This window comes from Phaenicophaeus curvirostris, chromosome Z (genome assembly GCF_032191515.1).
Source record: "Phaenicophaeus curvirostris isolate KB17595 chromosome Z, BPBGC_Pcur_1.0, whole genome shotgun sequence".
In the NCBI taxonomy this organism is placed as follows: Eukaryota; Metazoa; Chordata; class Aves; order Cuculiformes; family Cuculidae; genus Phaenicophaeus; species Phaenicophaeus curvirostris.
Genome location: NC_091431.1, coordinates 47,594,256 through 47,612,064, shown reverse-complemented (window position 1 = coordinate 47,612,064; position 17,809 = coordinate 47,594,256). Strand labels below are relative to the sequence as shown.

At 39.1% G+C, this 17,809-nt stretch overlaps 1 long non-coding RNA gene across 1 annotated transcript in view; it reads right to left on the bottom strand.

The window, feature by feature from the left end:
- The window catches only part of LOC138733291 (uncharacterized), a 31,379-nt gene extending 18,157 nt beyond the window's left edge, over positions 1 to 13,222 (bottom strand). Inside the window, exons 1-2 of the long non-coding RNA XR_011339400.1 lie at positions 12,826 to 13,222; positions 2,003 to 2,213 (exon numbers count right to left, since the gene is read on the bottom strand). This is a non-coding gene — a long non-coding RNA (uncharacterized lncRNA). The remainder of the gene's footprint in view (positions 1 to 2,002; positions 2,214 to 12,825) is intronic.
- Between the last annotated feature and the right edge of the window lie 4,587 nt (positions 13,223 to 17,809).

The window sequence follows — 17,809 nt, the reverse complement described above, 5'->3', positions numbered from 1 at the left end:
GCAGACTGTGCGCCACACTTAAAAAAATTGAAAAACTGATCTACTTGTATCTTAACATACCATGGCAGTGTGATACTCACACCTGGATTTGGAGATGGTTATATGCTGTGGCAGAGAGCATCTGTTAGGCCATGGTTTTAGGCAGAGCTTTCTGTCCTTTTGCCTTTACAGCCTCAGGGGAAACAACTGCTAGCAACTGTTCACAGTACTGTGTGAGCTTCCAGTGCAAATAAAAACTTAGGAAAGAGAAAAGAAAACTTTTGAAACTCCATCTTAGACTTCAGCTTTCCACTTAAAAAAATACAATATAAGCTCAGAAATATTTTAATCAGACATAGAATCTGATCTTTTTTTTCTCAGTCTTCATCAGGAAATGTCATATTGTCTAAAAGACTGAAAGAGTCTTGGTCTGACTTCATGAAGTATCTTTGGTAGTTTTAATTTGGATTTTTATTTTGGCTTTTTTTAAAGTGATTTAAAGCTGTTATGCCTTTTGCACCATAGCTACTAAATCATTGTGAAAGATAGTTCACAAGAACAAAGAATTCCTGCTATATAGACACAAACCAGCTACCTCGTTCTTGTCTTCTCTGTTAAGGCTTTTTAAAAAATATTTTTGGCCACAGAAATAGCACTGTTGCTGAAAGGAAAATTATTCTTGTAATAAGAACAGCTCCTCAGTCATTCTACCTATAATATTTTTCATCGTACACTGTTATCTTCCCAAGGAACTAATTAGAAATAGAATTTTTTTTAATTGATGAACATCTGACCATCAGGGCATTTTCAATTTCTCACAACATCCCAGATGACACAGTTACAGAAAGGCATAACTGAAAAAAAAGAGAGACTAATTGGAACAATTAATTGAAACAACATACAGTTAATTTCAATTATAAGAATCCTGACTGCTCCCTTGTCCCTTGTTGTGTGGACTGTTGCACTGGGGTGATGTTCCTACAGACTCCTCAGCAAAAGCAGAGTGAGGATCCAATCTGCTGCTGATTAGTCCTGTATTTACTATTTGTATTCTCACAATACACATCAGCTCTACACCTGCACACTGTTCCCAGTGTAAGTTGCTCTGTGAAAGGTGAACAGGAAGATTCATGACTGCAGACATGAGCATGGCTTTGAACGCTTGAAGTACCCATTCAGCTGGGAAAAAATTTAAGCTACTCTCTTCAAGGCTTTAGTTCTTAAATGTCCCTAAGTCAGATTGCCTCAAAAAAATATCTAAGGAAGAAGTTTGTTTTCAGCTAAATATCCAGATCTGGTACTTATCAGACAATGGGAAAAAGCTCAAAAATGTGTTTTTAATGGGCAAAGTTTTCACGCTTCCATTTTGGAGACTCAGAAACATTAAGGTACAAAATCTTACCACCTGTTCATCATACAGCAGGAGCCTGCTTGCTGTCACTTTTACAAGCAACTGCACATCATTGTCTGTGGCACCCTGCAAAAGTTGGTTGGGTATGTACTCATACCCTTGCAGGCTGATCTCAAAGTGATTGCCCAACCCTGCTCCACCACCTTCTGCTAGCCATAGTGATTAATAAAGTCATGATCTCGTTAAATCCATGCTAAGGCTTCCACTTATTTCTCTAAGGCTAGGATTTAATGCTGCATCTTTTGACTAATGCAGTACCTTTTGTACAGGGTGCATTGATGCCATTTTCACCTACAGAAATTATCTGAGTTCTGACTTGAAATAATGTATGACTCTTACACCTATATACATCTGGTTTTGGCCTCAAGACTTTAGCTGTGTTATAGCTTCTTATGGGAGAAACTGGTTTTCTTATATTAGGAGTTATTTCTTATGCCATTACTCCTAAGTCTGCTGCAGACTCTTTCATATCATTGAGTGAACCAGGATTGTCATGTTCAAGAAAGGGCTGTCTTGAGAGTTGCATTTATTCATAATGTCCACCAATATTTTACCTTGCTTTATCACATATTATGCATCCTGCAGCAGATGAGAGAAACTGCTTTTACTCACCTCAAATTTATTTCTCCTTCTGTATGGTTCTCCATACCCTTCTCATGAACTTTTACATTTTTTTTATTTCTAATCCTTTGCAGGAAATATAATCTGAAGCTGAGTTTTATATAGACCTAATGTCATTTGCTGGTAGCGGTGGTGAGCAACCCTCCTGCTTAACAGCTGTGTTAACAGCTCCTGGGCCTTCAAATCACTGTGAAGACAGGACCTGTGGAAAAGAAAAAAACCGAAACCCTGAATAATGATGCTGTCTTAAATGTATGTCAAATAATTAAACTTTTATTTTGCAAACCATAAATCGCCAGCTATTGAAAAAGTAAAACTTCTTTGTAAATGCATTCTATGCAGATAGACTTCATATTGAGATAATCCTAGTCGTGTACTGATTATTGAAGTGAACAAAAGTTGACCTAAGTGCCTACATAAGAGGGATGATCTCAACTTTGTGCAACTAAGTTTGACAAATATACTCATGGAGAACAGTCATGTTGCTCTCACCTTAAAATACAATGTAAAACGATTGTTGCAGGTTGACCTTGGCTGGCTGTCAGATGCCTACCCAGCTGCAAGAGTAAAATGAAAAAAACCCTTGGGTTTTCTTATTTGACATGAAGGTTGAATAATAAAAAAAGCAAAAGCTGCATGCAAAAGAAAAGCCAGAAGAAGATTTTATTCATTACATCCAACCTGCAGGCAGATGTTCAGCCACTTGCTGGAAATGTAATGATTGTAATGATTGCTTGGAAAGACAAATGCTGTAGCAAGGAATGTCCCTGCATCCTCCTCTTTTCCCTCAGATCAGCATGGCCTCATATGGTACAGAGAATCTCTTTTGTCTGTCCCCTCCCAACTTCTTGCTTACCCCCAGTCCACTAGCCTTGGGACAGGAGAAGTGGTTTCGAGAGAAAATTCTGATGCTGTGCAAGCACTGCTCACCAAGATCCAAAAGGCTGGAATATTATCATTAGTATTACCAGTCCTGCCTAGCCACAAATGCAGAACACACCACTGACATGCTGTCCAGACCCAGCACAACAGTACACTAAGTTACCGAGTAATGAAGTGACCATACCCATGTCTAAAGCTGCCAGATCAGTAGCAATTATACAGCTGCCATTAGAACATATCCTAGATCCTACAGAATAATAAGGGAGCCTCTTTCTTGAGGACAAATGGGATCCTGGGAAATTTCTTTCTGGCTTTTGATGGGAACTTGAACCAGGGTAAACACTTTTCCCTCCTTTGAAACCCATTTCTGGAGATTGTCATCACATTGCGTGTAGCAGAGGAGTCACACCAGGCCTGGACTCTGTGAAGTCAGGCAGAAGGTTCTTCAGTGACTCTGCACAGTGATACAACAAAACACCCTCCAGGCAAAGGGAAAACCTACATTGTAGCGAACTCTGCAAAATTCCACTTGTCAAAACTTAGCAAAATTAAAAAACACAGAGAATGGAAATATGAGATACAAGAGAAGGAAGCATTTCAGAGTTTATTTAAGATAAGCCATCAAATAACAGGCTATGCACTGTCAAGCAGGTAGCATGTTGCCTCTTCAAACACAAAGGAGAGTTTCTATTCCCTTGTTTCCATCATTACTTTTCCACACTTTTTTTTCCTCCCAGCCTACTATGCTTCTGTGGTTAGAGAAACTAACTGGAATGTCTGGTACAACTGGCCTTTAGATGAACTTTGCTAAAACACCCACACCTTCTGAGCCATGAAAAAATTGCTAGGAACTGACTGCAAAAAAGGAAACATGAGAGTATTGAGTATTTAAAAATACTAATGAGGAAATATTTTATATTCTCACATTCTTAAATGTTTTCAAGGATTGGGGGGAGGATCAATGTTCTGTTAATTTCTTGGCCTCTCTGTTTAATACAGCCTAATTCTTAGGAGCTGGGTGGAAGATTTCACATATTGATGAAGTCTTCCAGTGGCATTAGATATAACAGAAAAAGGCTACCCACGTTTGTCAGGAGGTGTTTCTATTCATATGTAGATATTAACAGCACTCAAGGTAGGTTGGTTTACATTTAACTGATTTTTCTGCTACCAATGAGTTTCGCTCAGCTAGTTTCTGCTATTCAGAAGAGATAAAATTGAAGGCTTCAGGTTGCTCACACAAGCAGCAAGATAAGCATAATAAAATCTTACTTATTGGCATAAATGGATCAAACACTCACAGAAGGGATTTGTTCTGTGATGAAGTCCTGTTGCACAATTGCTTACATGGTAGATAACAGCAGCTGTCTTTTAAAACTAAAATATATTGTTTATAATTGCTAACAATTACTGGAATCAATAATCTGATCTGGAATGCCTAGTCATATGATCTAATATGTCCAAAGCAACACTATCTTCTAATACCACTCTCATCTTTATGCTTATAGTATTATACCCTACCTACTAACCTAGAAATAATGAATTTTCTTGAGGTCTTTTGGTAACCTAAAATTTTAAGTATATACTAATTTAATTATAAATAGCCCTCTTCTACTAAGGTGCAACAGCAGTCACACATATGTATACAACCACCAGAACTGAGTAAATTGAAAAAAAATCTGTAGAAACTAGAGTATTTTCAGATTTCATAATAGCCTTTCATGACTTCCAATAGTATTAAACAAAAATGAACATTCTTAGTGGAGAGCATGTCATTGTTTCTGCCCTTAAACCCTTTTATTTTGCTTGTAGGCTGTATGTACAAGAAACAGAAACTGTGCTTCTAGGTGCAACACAAAATACTTATTGATGATTTATTGATCCAGCTGTAATGATAAAAAGTAACGTAGGTGAGTGGCAAAACTGGACTCTCTGCTGAATTGGGCATCGAGTTTTGCTATATAAAAGATGCCTCTGCCAGAATGAAGCACATGGAAAATGCTGGCTCACTGTCAGATAGATATTGCCTGGATTTGATGTCTGCCAGCCTAACATCTGTCTCTTCATCTATTCAGTATCTTAGTTGCTGTGTTCAGCTGCTAATCCGGTTCCCCCTCCACTAATGCAGACATAGGCAGGGATCCTCCATCTCTCCATGGCCCTTGTACACTGTGCTGGGAACATAAAGGACCTTGACACTGTAATCTGACAGGACTTAAACGCATCTTTTGCCACCTTCACTGTGCTGCAGTGGTATAAGGTAACCTTGTAAGTGAGGGTTTGTTACTATGCAACTCCTCTCCTTGTAAGTAAGACAAAAAAAATAAGAACTGAAAAATGTTGTCCACAGAGACAAGCCAATATCCAGAACACAAGGTTAATCATGCCTTTTTGTTGAAACGTATTACAAATATGAACACTACTAGATTAAGAGTCACTGCAGGAAATCTATGTGGAAAAAGAACAGTGTAAAACCTGATGGAGAATCTGGGGCATTTTGTTACCACTGCCACATATAAAATTTCATTATTTTTTAAGTTTCCATGCAGACCTATGACCCATTTCTGTTCCCACTGAAATCCATGGCAGATTTAATAGGTGCTCCATTTTTTTTTTCACTTTAATAGGCACTCTATTTATAGAAACCTGTGTAACTTAAAACTACGTGAATTCTACTCTTGCTTCACCTTCTACTCCTCAAGAGATACCTCTTACTGAAGACCTAAATGCTATTTCACAATAGTAACTGTAAAAGTAACCATACGTAGTGCCTAAAATGCCTGTCATAGCATATTTAGCAGATTATCCTACATTGGAGAAAAGCCTTTTTCACCCCTTATGTACTAGGATACCACAGTTCATAATTAAGGCCGTACGTGGTTTTGACAGGCCATCCCTCAAAACAAAATCAAATTATTTTATAATTCCCCACCTTTGATTTCCACCAATCAGTATCTGTCAAACTTTAAAGTTATCATAAAAGGCACAGATAAGGCATGAAAGCTGAAAAATGTGAAGCTGCTTCCCATTAGTCGGGCTTCTATCCTCCTCTGAGATGTCATGTGTTAAAAGTCAATTCTTTGATACGTTCCACTCTTTTATTTTTTTAAGGTGATCTGAGGAAAAATCTTTCCTTCTAGCACATCTGGGAAATACCAAGGTAATTTCCATTCAAAAGATTTCACTCTCTGATAACACACTGCTCACATTACTCGAGGTTCAGTTTTTATGATGGGCCTAATACAACTTTCAGAGTTTCAGCATAGGAAAAGTAAGATGAGGTAATAAAAAAACATGTCTGTTTCACAAAATTAAGTATATATACATACATACACGTAGAATAGTAACACACAAGCATTGTCAAGACAAATTTTGGTGGTACTTAAGCTTAGATTTCAGTCACTCCTGTTTCTTGCAAATCAACATCTGAACTCAGTGTTAGCTAAACTGGGACTTAGGGGAAATTCCCACAACATCTGAGCTATGATGTGCCTCAGGAGGGTCTTATTAATTTGATGTTGGGCCATACAGGCATACTCAAAGTATGTAGTAAGGGTAGTAGACGGTGAAATGACTGGGATTTAGCCAGGCTGGTCCACTGGCCCAGTTCAGAACTCATACTTGCAACAGGAAGCAATGGTGATGAACAGCCAAGCGTGGTGGGAGGCAGTGCTGTGCCTTTCAGAGCAGCCTGGAGCACTGCTGATTAAGCAGCCTGAGAGCTGCAAATGGGTAAAACCATCCTGTAGGTCAGGTGTGCCCTGCCTGCATAAGTAGGTACACTGGACAAAGCAGGTCTAGCAGAATCTTAAGCATGTATTAACATGATTTTAGGTAAAAGCCTTCAACCTTCATTTTCACGGTCTTTAAAATCATTTGAATGAGCCAGTCCACAAATAATTTACAAGCTCACTTAATTAAATCCATTTTCTTTAAAAGAGCTCTGGAGCATGCTATTCCCTTTTCTTAACATCAGTATTATAATGGATACTTAACCAGTCCTGGGACTCCAGTACCCTCTTACGGGATGCACATAAATTAACTACAAGCAGCAGATACCAGCTTTCTTTGCCTGCACACCAATCTAATGGCCTCCAGCCAGCTCCAAACTGAAAACCCTTGTGACCTTGTTAGGGTGACACTGTGCCCAAGCTAATAAGCCGTGCTCAGAGGCAGAGCGATCTGGGCTGGGCTTCACAAACATGCTTTTGAACTAGAGCTGGCTTGTGTCCAGACAGCTGAATGCACACGCAGAGGGAATTTGTGCATAAGTGCAACCAACCACGTAGACATATTCACAGTATCATTGGACCAAAGGCTACAGCTTCTTTCCAGAAGACCTGAATATCTGCAAAGCCTCAGTTCTGGATTTCAATGTGTTTGCACTGTATTTTCTTTAACCTTCCCTTCTAAGCCAACGAAAATATTTTTGCATTATACAAACTACCCAGTCATCTTCAGGCATTGTTTATTCTTAATATACTCTTGGATCAATTTGGCAGTCCCTGGTTGCGGGGACAACCCATTTCCATATGGTTTGAGGAATATTCCTGTAATTACCTTGGGTTTGCAGGATGTGTGCAACATCATCATGCGTCTTCCACTTTTCTAACTGCCCTTTCTCACAAAGCTGAAGTCTGCCCATGTTACCTGTTCAAGAAAGCTATGGACTATGAGAGTCCTCTTCAACTAAGCTTGTTTTTTTAAGACACCAATCAGCCTATAAATATTTTGACCACATATCATAATTAACAAATGCTTTAGTTCTCTTTACTTCAATCACTTTTCAGCACAGATAAAGGCTAATATATTTCCTAACTTGGCCATTATGGGGTTTACCCAGTTCTCACTGGGTACTTCAGCTGGCCTGTTGCAATTATTTACAACATAATTGACATGAAAGCAAGTATTTTTATTACTTGCATTGTTTAATGTTTACAATTGGAACTTAACTCCGCCCTTTCACTCTCCCCCGCCTCTTTTCTCTCCCCTCTAAGATTATTGACAAAACTGGGTGCCCTAACACTTTGTATTTCTGAAAACTTGTAATGTTATGAAAAAATAAAGCAAAGTAAGTGTAGAAAAACAAAACTGAAAACCAGGACCATGCTCTGTCTATACATGTGAACAAAAGACTATACGAAGTGCAGAGCAGAAAATGACAGCTGTTTTTAGATGTTACAGAGTACCTATAGCAGGAAAGAGAGATCTGAAGATTAGCACAGGAAGGGGAGAGAGAATTATGCCGACTTTTGTGTAAGTCAGGTAGAAATCAAAATGCCATATTTCAAGTGGAGTAGAGGCATGCCACGTACATTAGGCAGGTATTCTTTGTTATGCCTGGCAAATATATGCATGCTAGATGAATGCTGAATTTTCCTTTGAGAAATGAGTATGTACGACTAACACACATAATATCTCAGAAAAAAATACAAAGACTTTTCAAAGTTATGAAGTAATTCTGTGCCTTTACTCTGTAACATCTACTTACAAGAGGCCAGTTTTAATATACAATGCTAGGACCTATTTCATTTAATTTCGTACATTCTTGGTCATGGCCAGCTGCTTCTCCATTTTTGAAATTGCCTACATTATTTGTAATTACATATCTTGCAGCCTTCTTAATATTCATAACTTATTTAAAATTTAATTATGAAGTGTGATCATATGCTAGACACTGTAAATGCAAAACTGCATTAAAAGGTACCAGTATTAATGTGTATTTAAACAGCTGGAAAAACTGTACTGGCACAAAAATATGTGTACAAGAATACCAACTGGCACATGAAATTAGGAACTTTCAAATTATTTAATTAAACATCTGAAGTTAGTGTTTGAATGTTGCAGTAAAGGAAACAGTTCAGTTACCCCAAATCCAATAGTAAAAATGAAATAATCAATATTTTCCCCTGCTGGGAATGGAAGCAAGTACCAGCTGCCACACTATATGTGAAACCAACATCTGTCTCAAAGATTGGTATTTGGATCTTCATTAGAATGAGCAAGCATTGTTTTTAAACTGTCTACCTGACTCTGGAGCATAAGTGCTTATAGTGAGAGTTAAACAAGCAACCTAAACTTGACCCTTTAATGTCCCTTTGGGTACTTTTACTCTAATTCACCTAAATATGTCCATGGAAGGTGTCTTCAACAGGAACAAGCTATAATCTGGGAACGATGAAGAGTCCACTGTATCAATGGAGAGATTCCCACCTCCTCCAAGGAAGACAACAACTGGGCCAAAAAGTAAACGTAAGCCACTCATTGTTCTTGCAAGATTTGCAGTTTTGCTGCATTTGATGGTAAGAAATTCATGCTAATGTAACTTTGGTTATACCAGAGTGGTACACTGCATTAGCAAAAAATATCCTGTGGTCATGTTTTTAATACACAGTACAGTTAATCTGGTCTATATGGAAAAATGCATCAGCACATTACAGGACTCTAGCTGTATCACTCAGAGAGAAAGGATCTTAACTGCCACTACACAGACTCCTGGCTTTGTTGCAGAGGTCCTGTCATGACATCGAAAACGTTGCTTAATTTCTTATGCCCTAAGATCCCTCAGCCTGTAAAACTGAGGTAACAGAACATACCATCTCCCGTCACTGCCCTGACTGGAAATACATGAGAGGTATACACATGAGTTGTTCAGCTTGTGGTATGGGCCATGACTGATCACTGCTATTACCTTGTCCTTAATCTAGGCCATTACTAGTACATTAAGTCTCCTTTTTGTCTTCAGTGCTTCAAGAAAAAAAAGCAGGAAACTATTCCTTAATTAAGAAGGTGGGGTTTTTTTGAAAATCATATTTTTCAATCTTTTTAACATTGAAAAACAACCCCCCTCCCAAAAAAACCACAAACCAACCCCCCAAAAACCCCACAAACGTGAGCTAAGCAGTACAGGTGAGAAACAATAGTTCAACTGAAATGCTGTACCAGTTAGACACAGCAATCCAAATAACACTGAAACACAAATTCCTTTAAAAACTGTCCCAGGTCACTTTTTCTGTACTATAAAAATGCATTCAGCTATCCTACTATGTTGGATGTTAATATGCAGGTCTTTTTTAAAATTCAAATTAGACTACAGAGTTAGTAGGTCATAAAGGAGTTATTGTTCCCCTAACATGTATGTTGCTGTGCAATTCTGTTGCTGATAACAATTAAAGTCAGGGAATTTAGGTGGAAGGAAAATGCTATACCTTTATATCAAGCCATCTAACAAACGTGAGTGTAAAGAAACCATACACTTTTAAACAGCAAGCCCTCAGATAAGTACTTCCTCCTTAAAATAATACTGAAGACAACAATCTCAGGCAGCTTCCTAGTGAGGCAAATCCTATAAAAATGAACCCAGTCTGGCCTTTCAAATTGTGGGTGTGAGTCGCATTGCTGGAAAAGAAAGCAGGGGAGAATGCAGAATTGAATTCGGCCATCACTGCAGAATTGTCACGTTGCCCCTGCATGCACAGTTTGGGATGCTCACATTTCAATCACAGAAATTTTCCCTTCTGATAAGAATTTGCTGGGGTTAGTGCTTGGAAAAGATGGCACTGAGAAGGAACAGAGATGTCTGTACACTGTGCCAGCTCTCTGCCCTGTGATCCCATGCAGCAGGGAACTGCAGTACAGGACTATATCTGCTACCACGTGGATCAGCCACTTGAAAAATAGTAGTTTAGAGCTTGCAGAGGTCCCTAGTACAGGAGTCACTGTCATTTCACTTCATTATTACTCTCTAATCTGTAAGTGTAAAAATATAATTTCACAGAAAACTCTGCCTTGGAAACAGACAGGACAGGCAGAATCCTGGGAGGGGTCTGGCTCATTCCCCTGCAGCAGACTGGGAGGCTGGAGTGGGGCAAGTGTGGAGAGGAGCCTCACTGCCACAGCACATGGAAAAGAGAGGGAGCTGCTGGCTGCCATCTTGCTCTCTGTCTTCTGCCCTCTGGCTAGTAAAGGGTAGATTTCATCACCCACTTGTGCTGTGACTTCTACATGCAAGGAGCCCAGCTGGCAGTGTGTACACCGGGTATTCTATTAACATCCTTCTTGATTTCTGGTGTAATGTTTTTGCCTAAGCATATTCACATCAGTAATCCTAGGACTGCTTCTCCTCATGGAACAGCTGTAGCTGAAGTTTTCACCTCTGCTAAGTGCCCTTGAAAATGGCTTCATATGTTAGATAAGCATGCACGAAGCAGCTGGCTTATTTAACAAAGAATAAAACCATGTAATTTAACTTTGCAAAGATACACCCACAGCCTCTAGTTCTTGTGGAAATCATATGACAAATGTAGAATCTTTAGCATACAATTAACTTCTTCCCAACAGACCTTAATGCATCTTAAAGATCAGGAGACAACTCTAGATAACAAACTGAAGAGTCAACAACATCTTGCCTTGCAGACAAAAAGCCTGGAGTGACCATTGTTGGAGGGCTTTAAAAAGACATTAGGTAAACATCTGTCAAGAATAACATAGGAATATTGGAGCCTTCCCTGAAGTCAAGAGCTGGTTCAGATGACTCTGGAGGGGCCCTTCTAGCCCTGTTTTTCTGTAGGTCCAGCTTTAACTACTTACCTACAGCTGCCCTTAAGTCAGATGCCAACTTCCGAAAGTAAGTGCTAATGTCAGCCCTTGCTCATCCCCAAGTCTAAAAAGAGTCTCACTTGAACTCATGAAAAAATTAGGCAGAGACTTTATGATTTAATTTACTACTATTAATTACTAAGTATTAATGATTAGTAATAATTAATAATTATGAAAACAGCTATAAAATAATAACAAGTACCAGGAGTTAACTCTGTCATAGTGGTAAGACAATTCTCTGTCCATTTACATCTTCATATTTTAGGATTATAGGGAGCTGTACCTTTACAAATACTTTTTTTTAAGCTTTCTCTTCACTTAGGATTTGTCTCCGCCTTATACAAGGACACACTGAGTGTTACAAACTTTCTGTAAGTTACATACCAGCATATGTTCACAAGACTGAATGTTTCAATTCATGGATATTATAAATGTTTTTTCTTAAAGTAATGGACTGAAATATTAGTAAACCTTTCAAAAACAAGAGTGAAACTAATTAGCAAAATGACCATATCAGTATTTCCCCAGCTGTTAATGCAAAGCTAAATAACATAATATCCTTGGATAAGATTGAAGTCTGGAAAGAAACTCTGTTGCTTTATTTATATCCCTACTAAAAGCAGAATCACAGCAGCTAGCTGTACCCAGGCAGCTGCCAGGCGTGCCTTTGGCAAGATGCTGCTCTTAGAATTGTTACTGCTCACAGTTACACAGGGGTGGAAAGCAAAAACCAGACATATTTACTGAACCAGAGGCCTGTGGTTAGACACATAATACTCCTTGGCTTTCAGAGTAAGCAGCAGAATCCTTCTACTTAAGGTCCAAATATAGAATCTGAACCTCTATATGAAACACAGGTGAATAAACACATTGATTTTATTGAAGAATTCAGATCCAAATTGAAATAATGGGAAAAAGGACAACAGAAGCCAGAGAGAAAATCATATTGGAATTTCCTTTAAAATGCTGAAATTCAGATGCAGCAAAGCTTAGACAGAAGCTCACTTAGACAGCATCATTTCAATTGGCACAGGAGAAATACACCACTCTTCTGTTCACTGCCCAGGGGAGCAGGGTAGTCCCTGAAACACAGAGATGCTCCAATTTGACAGTTCTCAGGATATTTGGGAAAATTTGGGTTTTTACACTAAAACCTATTTCTTTTTCAGCCCCAAGGCTTTCTCCCTCAGATGTACAGCTCCTGGGGACCACTAGTCCAGAACCACCTTCTGAGACAACAATAGCATTCAGAAGTGGAAACAAATAAAACAGCGCTAGGGAATCCTTTGTGCAGTGAGGCAGCAAGAAGTGGGTAAACAACCAGGACAGCTTACGTGGCAGTTGCCTTCCTGCTGAACCAGTCCTGTGGCTGTTACTCGGGCTCATCTGCAGGAGCTCTTTCACAGGACTGTCGCAAAGCTTGAATTATTGATATCTGCAGAGCACAGCATGTCAGTAGGTACCAAAGCACTCTCTCCCTGCAAAATAAATGAGAAAGAGAGCAGATCCCACAGCCACTAACAGCCTGCTGACAAAGGGCTGAATCCTGCTTTGACCTTAACCCCACAGATGGGCCTTCCAGCTCCAGCTGTATAACAGCATGCAGCACCAAAGCTGGTCACACTCCCATTTTGTAGTTAGTCATATTCCCAGGCTGGAGTTTTCCACTGAGGCTGCTTATTTGGAGCCTTGAACCATCTCTGAGATAACTTGCAGGTTAAAGGCAAGAAGTCTCACTGCCTGTTACTGATTCGGAGCAGTTCAACAACCATGAGAATGAGGGCAAACTATCCAGCACCAGTCTCTTTGTGACACCCATGAACAGCATGGAAATCACTGCATGACATACAAGAGGCCCTGGAAACTCACACAGGTATAAACGTGTATTTCCTAGCTTTTCCCCATCACAAGAATGACTACTTAGCTTACTTTATTTTTAAAGATAAAATAGAGGTGGTTGTTCTTTGCTATTTGCACAAAAAAGAACCTAGAAAAACTGGTATACTTTTCTAATTCCTAATATGAGAGGGCTTCTTCCATGTGCAAATGTGAGTAGGCCATGAATCTCTTTTTTTTTTTTTTTCTACAACCCAAGTTAAGCTTAGATAAACCCCATAGCTGCATACATTCACTGGAATTAGTCTGAAAAAGATGGTGTCACTAACATAGCAACAAACAGAGTGACGCACATTGGAAGAGGGAACAGGAAACAGGATAGGGTCATACTGGACCTTTCTCGTATGCTGGCTTCAACCACTGCCTATAGCTGAAGTATCAGAATGAGACAGACTTTTCACTTCATCTCTTTCTTAACTGAAGGAGGTCCTTTGGCAACTTGCCACCAGCACCAATGACCCTCATACCTGAGATGAGCAATACACTTGAAGATGACAATAATGGTAATAATGAGAGCCTACTCACAAAGGGCTGAGTAAACAGCAGAGATGGGATGTGCTGGGAAAACCAGAGCAGACAACTGTTTCCATGGAAAATAAAGAGATTGACCCTCATCTCAATGAAGCCTCTGGGACTCACAATCCTGGCTACAAAGACAAATTTCACCATGATATCCCATTGGAAGAACGTGACTGGCAGATGTAGAAGGATGTGGGATTCGACAAAGATACAGAGAAACAGAATGACTTTTGTAAACTCCTGAAATTACAAGCAGCCGGAGAAGTTCATCTACATCAACTAATCTGTCTAGCTCTACTTTGCAGGAATGTCCACCACCTCCATAGCCAATCTGCAGTGATCCTGCATTGCCCTACCATTCACCACCCAATTACTGCCATTGTAAGAAACACTTTCTTAATTACTTGAGATTTTCCTGTTTCAGCTTCAGGTCGTAGCACTTTTTCTTTCTTCTGAGAATGTAGATAATTCCTTTCTTTAATTTATACTATTATCTCTGCAATTATTTATAGTCTATAACTGTAAATCTCCAGAGTCCTCCATTTAATACAGTTCTTTCAGTGTCTTTTTCTGCAGTATGTCTTACTTCTCCCTCATCATCCATTACTGGTTCTGTATCTTTTCTATTTTTAAAATAAATTTTACATTATGTGGACTCACCTGCACTCACTATTCCAAATGTAGCAAAATTACAGCTATATGAACAAAAGCCTCATCATCTTGGTGCTATCATCTGGGAAAAGGTGGGTGTGTTCTATATGACAGTGAAAGACAGATTCAAAAGGCACAGAGAACCTAATTTTGAAATGGCATATCACACATCCTCAACTTGGAAGTGTAGGGGCAAATCTCTGAGAACTCTCAGCATGTTCAAAATATTGCAGTTTTCTTCAACTGTGTGCTAAGAAACACAAGAACAATGATTCCCTGTTAAATTAATGAGTAACAATGAGAACATCCGTCTGAAAGCAGGATATCATAACACAAACTATTAACAAAACTTTTACACCAGGCTACTGTGATTCCCTCTTATGTAAATCAATATGAATTCAAAATTTGATTAATAGAGTACTTTTCCCTGAAAATAAAACCCCAAAAGCTCCACTAATAGTAAGTATTAGGAAAGGGGTGGATAAAGTTATTGCATTTTGGCATATTTTAAAATTTTACTGAATTTTCATTAGAAAAAAATCTGACAATCTATTAACTGCTGTTCTGAAGAAAATCATCCATTCAATGATTTGTCATTGAGTGAAGGCCATAGACTGTCTCTGTTTCCACAGTATTTACCACTAAATTACTTCAGCACTTGCCAATCATTAATAAGTATGCCCTCTGGAAATGCCTTCTTACCCAAGACAACACTTTTATCTCCATCTTACCAGGCAAATAGCCATAGAAACCTGAACTGCAAATGAGTATTTGAAGAAATTTTGGCAAAGCCAAGCCATAAATTGAACTTAGATCTCCTGAGCTGTTCTTCAGTATCTTTTCAACAATATTCTTAAGAATAAACAGACAAGATAGCTGCAGCGAAAAGCCTAAAGAATTGCTCATTATATGCAAATAAGATTTATCTTCCTTTATCAGGTGATGTTACGCTGTGTTGGTGCTGAAATGAATAATGCTAAATACAGAGATTATGGTAAAATGGATCTCTAAGGAACAACAGAGAGGTGATATAATAGCAATCATGACAAAAACACAGCTTTGAAAGGGTGTTTGCCTATTGTTTGAAGCATTCAGGTAAAATTAAATAATGGTTATGACAGTGTAGTAGTTTTGCACACTAATGATGCAATAGCCCTCAAAAAAAAATAAAAAAGATCAAAATCAATCTGGAAAAGGAAGGCTTTAACACTCTAACAGGATAAGAGTTGGAGTCTCCTATGGGCCACCAGATATGGCAACAGATAGACATAGCTGTACAGTTGTACAAGGGGGAAGGATGTGACAGGACAGTGTACTAGTGGAGAAGACTTGACACTGCCATACGTGGAGAAAAAATACTGCTGAGAGCTGTTGGTTATGACTACTTCCAGACGGAAATGATTGGTGTAGCTTCACCAACTAGCCAGTGAACCCATACTGCTGTGGTTGAGTTTTAAGTTTGTTTCCCATTAAGTTTTCCACATCAGATCTGGTAAGATCTATCTGGATGATCACGGGTCACTTTAAATCAAATGAATTGATACACAGAATTAAGTTCACTACTCTAAAAGATCACAGTTAAAAAAATATCATGGAACTTGAGTTTAAGAATTTGTAATTCCTTCAAATGCTCATCAATTGTATTAACAAAGAAAAAAGAAACTCTATTGCACATGTATCACATAGGATATTAAGATTAAAGATCTACTAAGCATAACTCTGTAACTAAATACTTCATTCACTTTTCAACAGAAACATTGACTATACAGTTAAGAGTAGAATGGGTAAAGGAAAAAAAAAGACTAGAGAAAAAGTATTATTAAGAGGAAGCAGAGGTGAAACTTTAAAGATATTGCAGCAAAGTAGACAGTCTTTGCCCTAGGACACATGGTACAGGAGAACAGAACAAACATTATTATAATTTGAGGAAGAAAAGGGGAGCAGTATCTCAAACTTCTCAGTCAGTCAGACCTCTAGACTGATTTCAATTATACGCAGTTTTAGCACAAATACAGAGGAGAAGACACCATAAACTTTCATGTGCCTGGAAAATGGAAATAAAAACAACGTTGATTTACCAGAATAAGATTGCATCCAACTAACTTGAGTCCTTCTTTCCATAAGTCATCTGAATCTTTCAACAAACTATGTAGACCACACGGTACTCAGTAAAGCTGAGTCCAACACAAGAAACTATTTAGTTGAGCAGCAAATGCAGGCCATTTGTATTAGAGTTGCCAGATCGGTAAGATATCTTAAAGGGTACATGAGGAGTAATGCTGAAAAGAAAATATTAGGATAAAGAAAGTTACTATGAGAATTCATCCATGGTCAGTCATAGGACCAATCACACTTAATATTGTTACCAATCTTATTTACTATCATCACCAACAATCTAGCCACAGAAATTACTAAAGAGCTAACAAAATTAAGATCATGAAGTTGGACAGCACATTTAGTAGATAACCGACATAGAATCATAGAATGGTTTGAGTTGGAAGGAATCTTAAAGATCACCTAAATCCAACCCCCGTATCATGGGCAGGGGATACCTCCCACTAGATCAGGCTGCCCAAGGCCCCATCCAACTTGGCCTGGTACGTGGAGAGGAGGGAGCTGGCCTCTTCTCCCAAGTGACAGGGGACAGGACAAGAGGGAATGGCCTCAAGCTCCACCAGGGGACGTTTAGGATGGACATTAGAAAAAATTTTTTCACGGAAAGGGTCATTGAGCACTGGCAGAGGCTGCCCAGGGAGGTGGTTGAGTCACCTTGCCTGGAGATATTTAAGGGATGGGTGGACAAGGCACTAAGGGGCATGGTTTAGTGATTGATAGGAATGGTTGGACTTGATGATCCGGTAGGTCTTTTCCAACCTTGTGATTCTACGATTCTATGATTCTATGATTTCCAGGGATGGGGCATCCACAGCTTCCCTGGGCAGCCTCTGCCAGTGCTCAATGACCCTTTCCGTGAAAAACCTTTTCCTAATGCCTAGCCTAAATCTGCCCTTCTCCAATTTATAACCATTGCCCCTAGTCCTGTCACTACATGCCCTTGTAAGAAGTCTCACCCCAGCTTTCTTGTAGGCCCCCTACAAGGCCCCTTGGAGCCTTCTCTTCTCCAGGCTGAACAACCCCAACTCTCTCAGCCTGTTCTGATATAGAAGGTGCTCCAGTCCTCTGATCATCTTTGCAGCCCTCCTCTGGACCCGTTCTAACAGTTCCATATCTTTCTTATGCTGAGGATTCCAG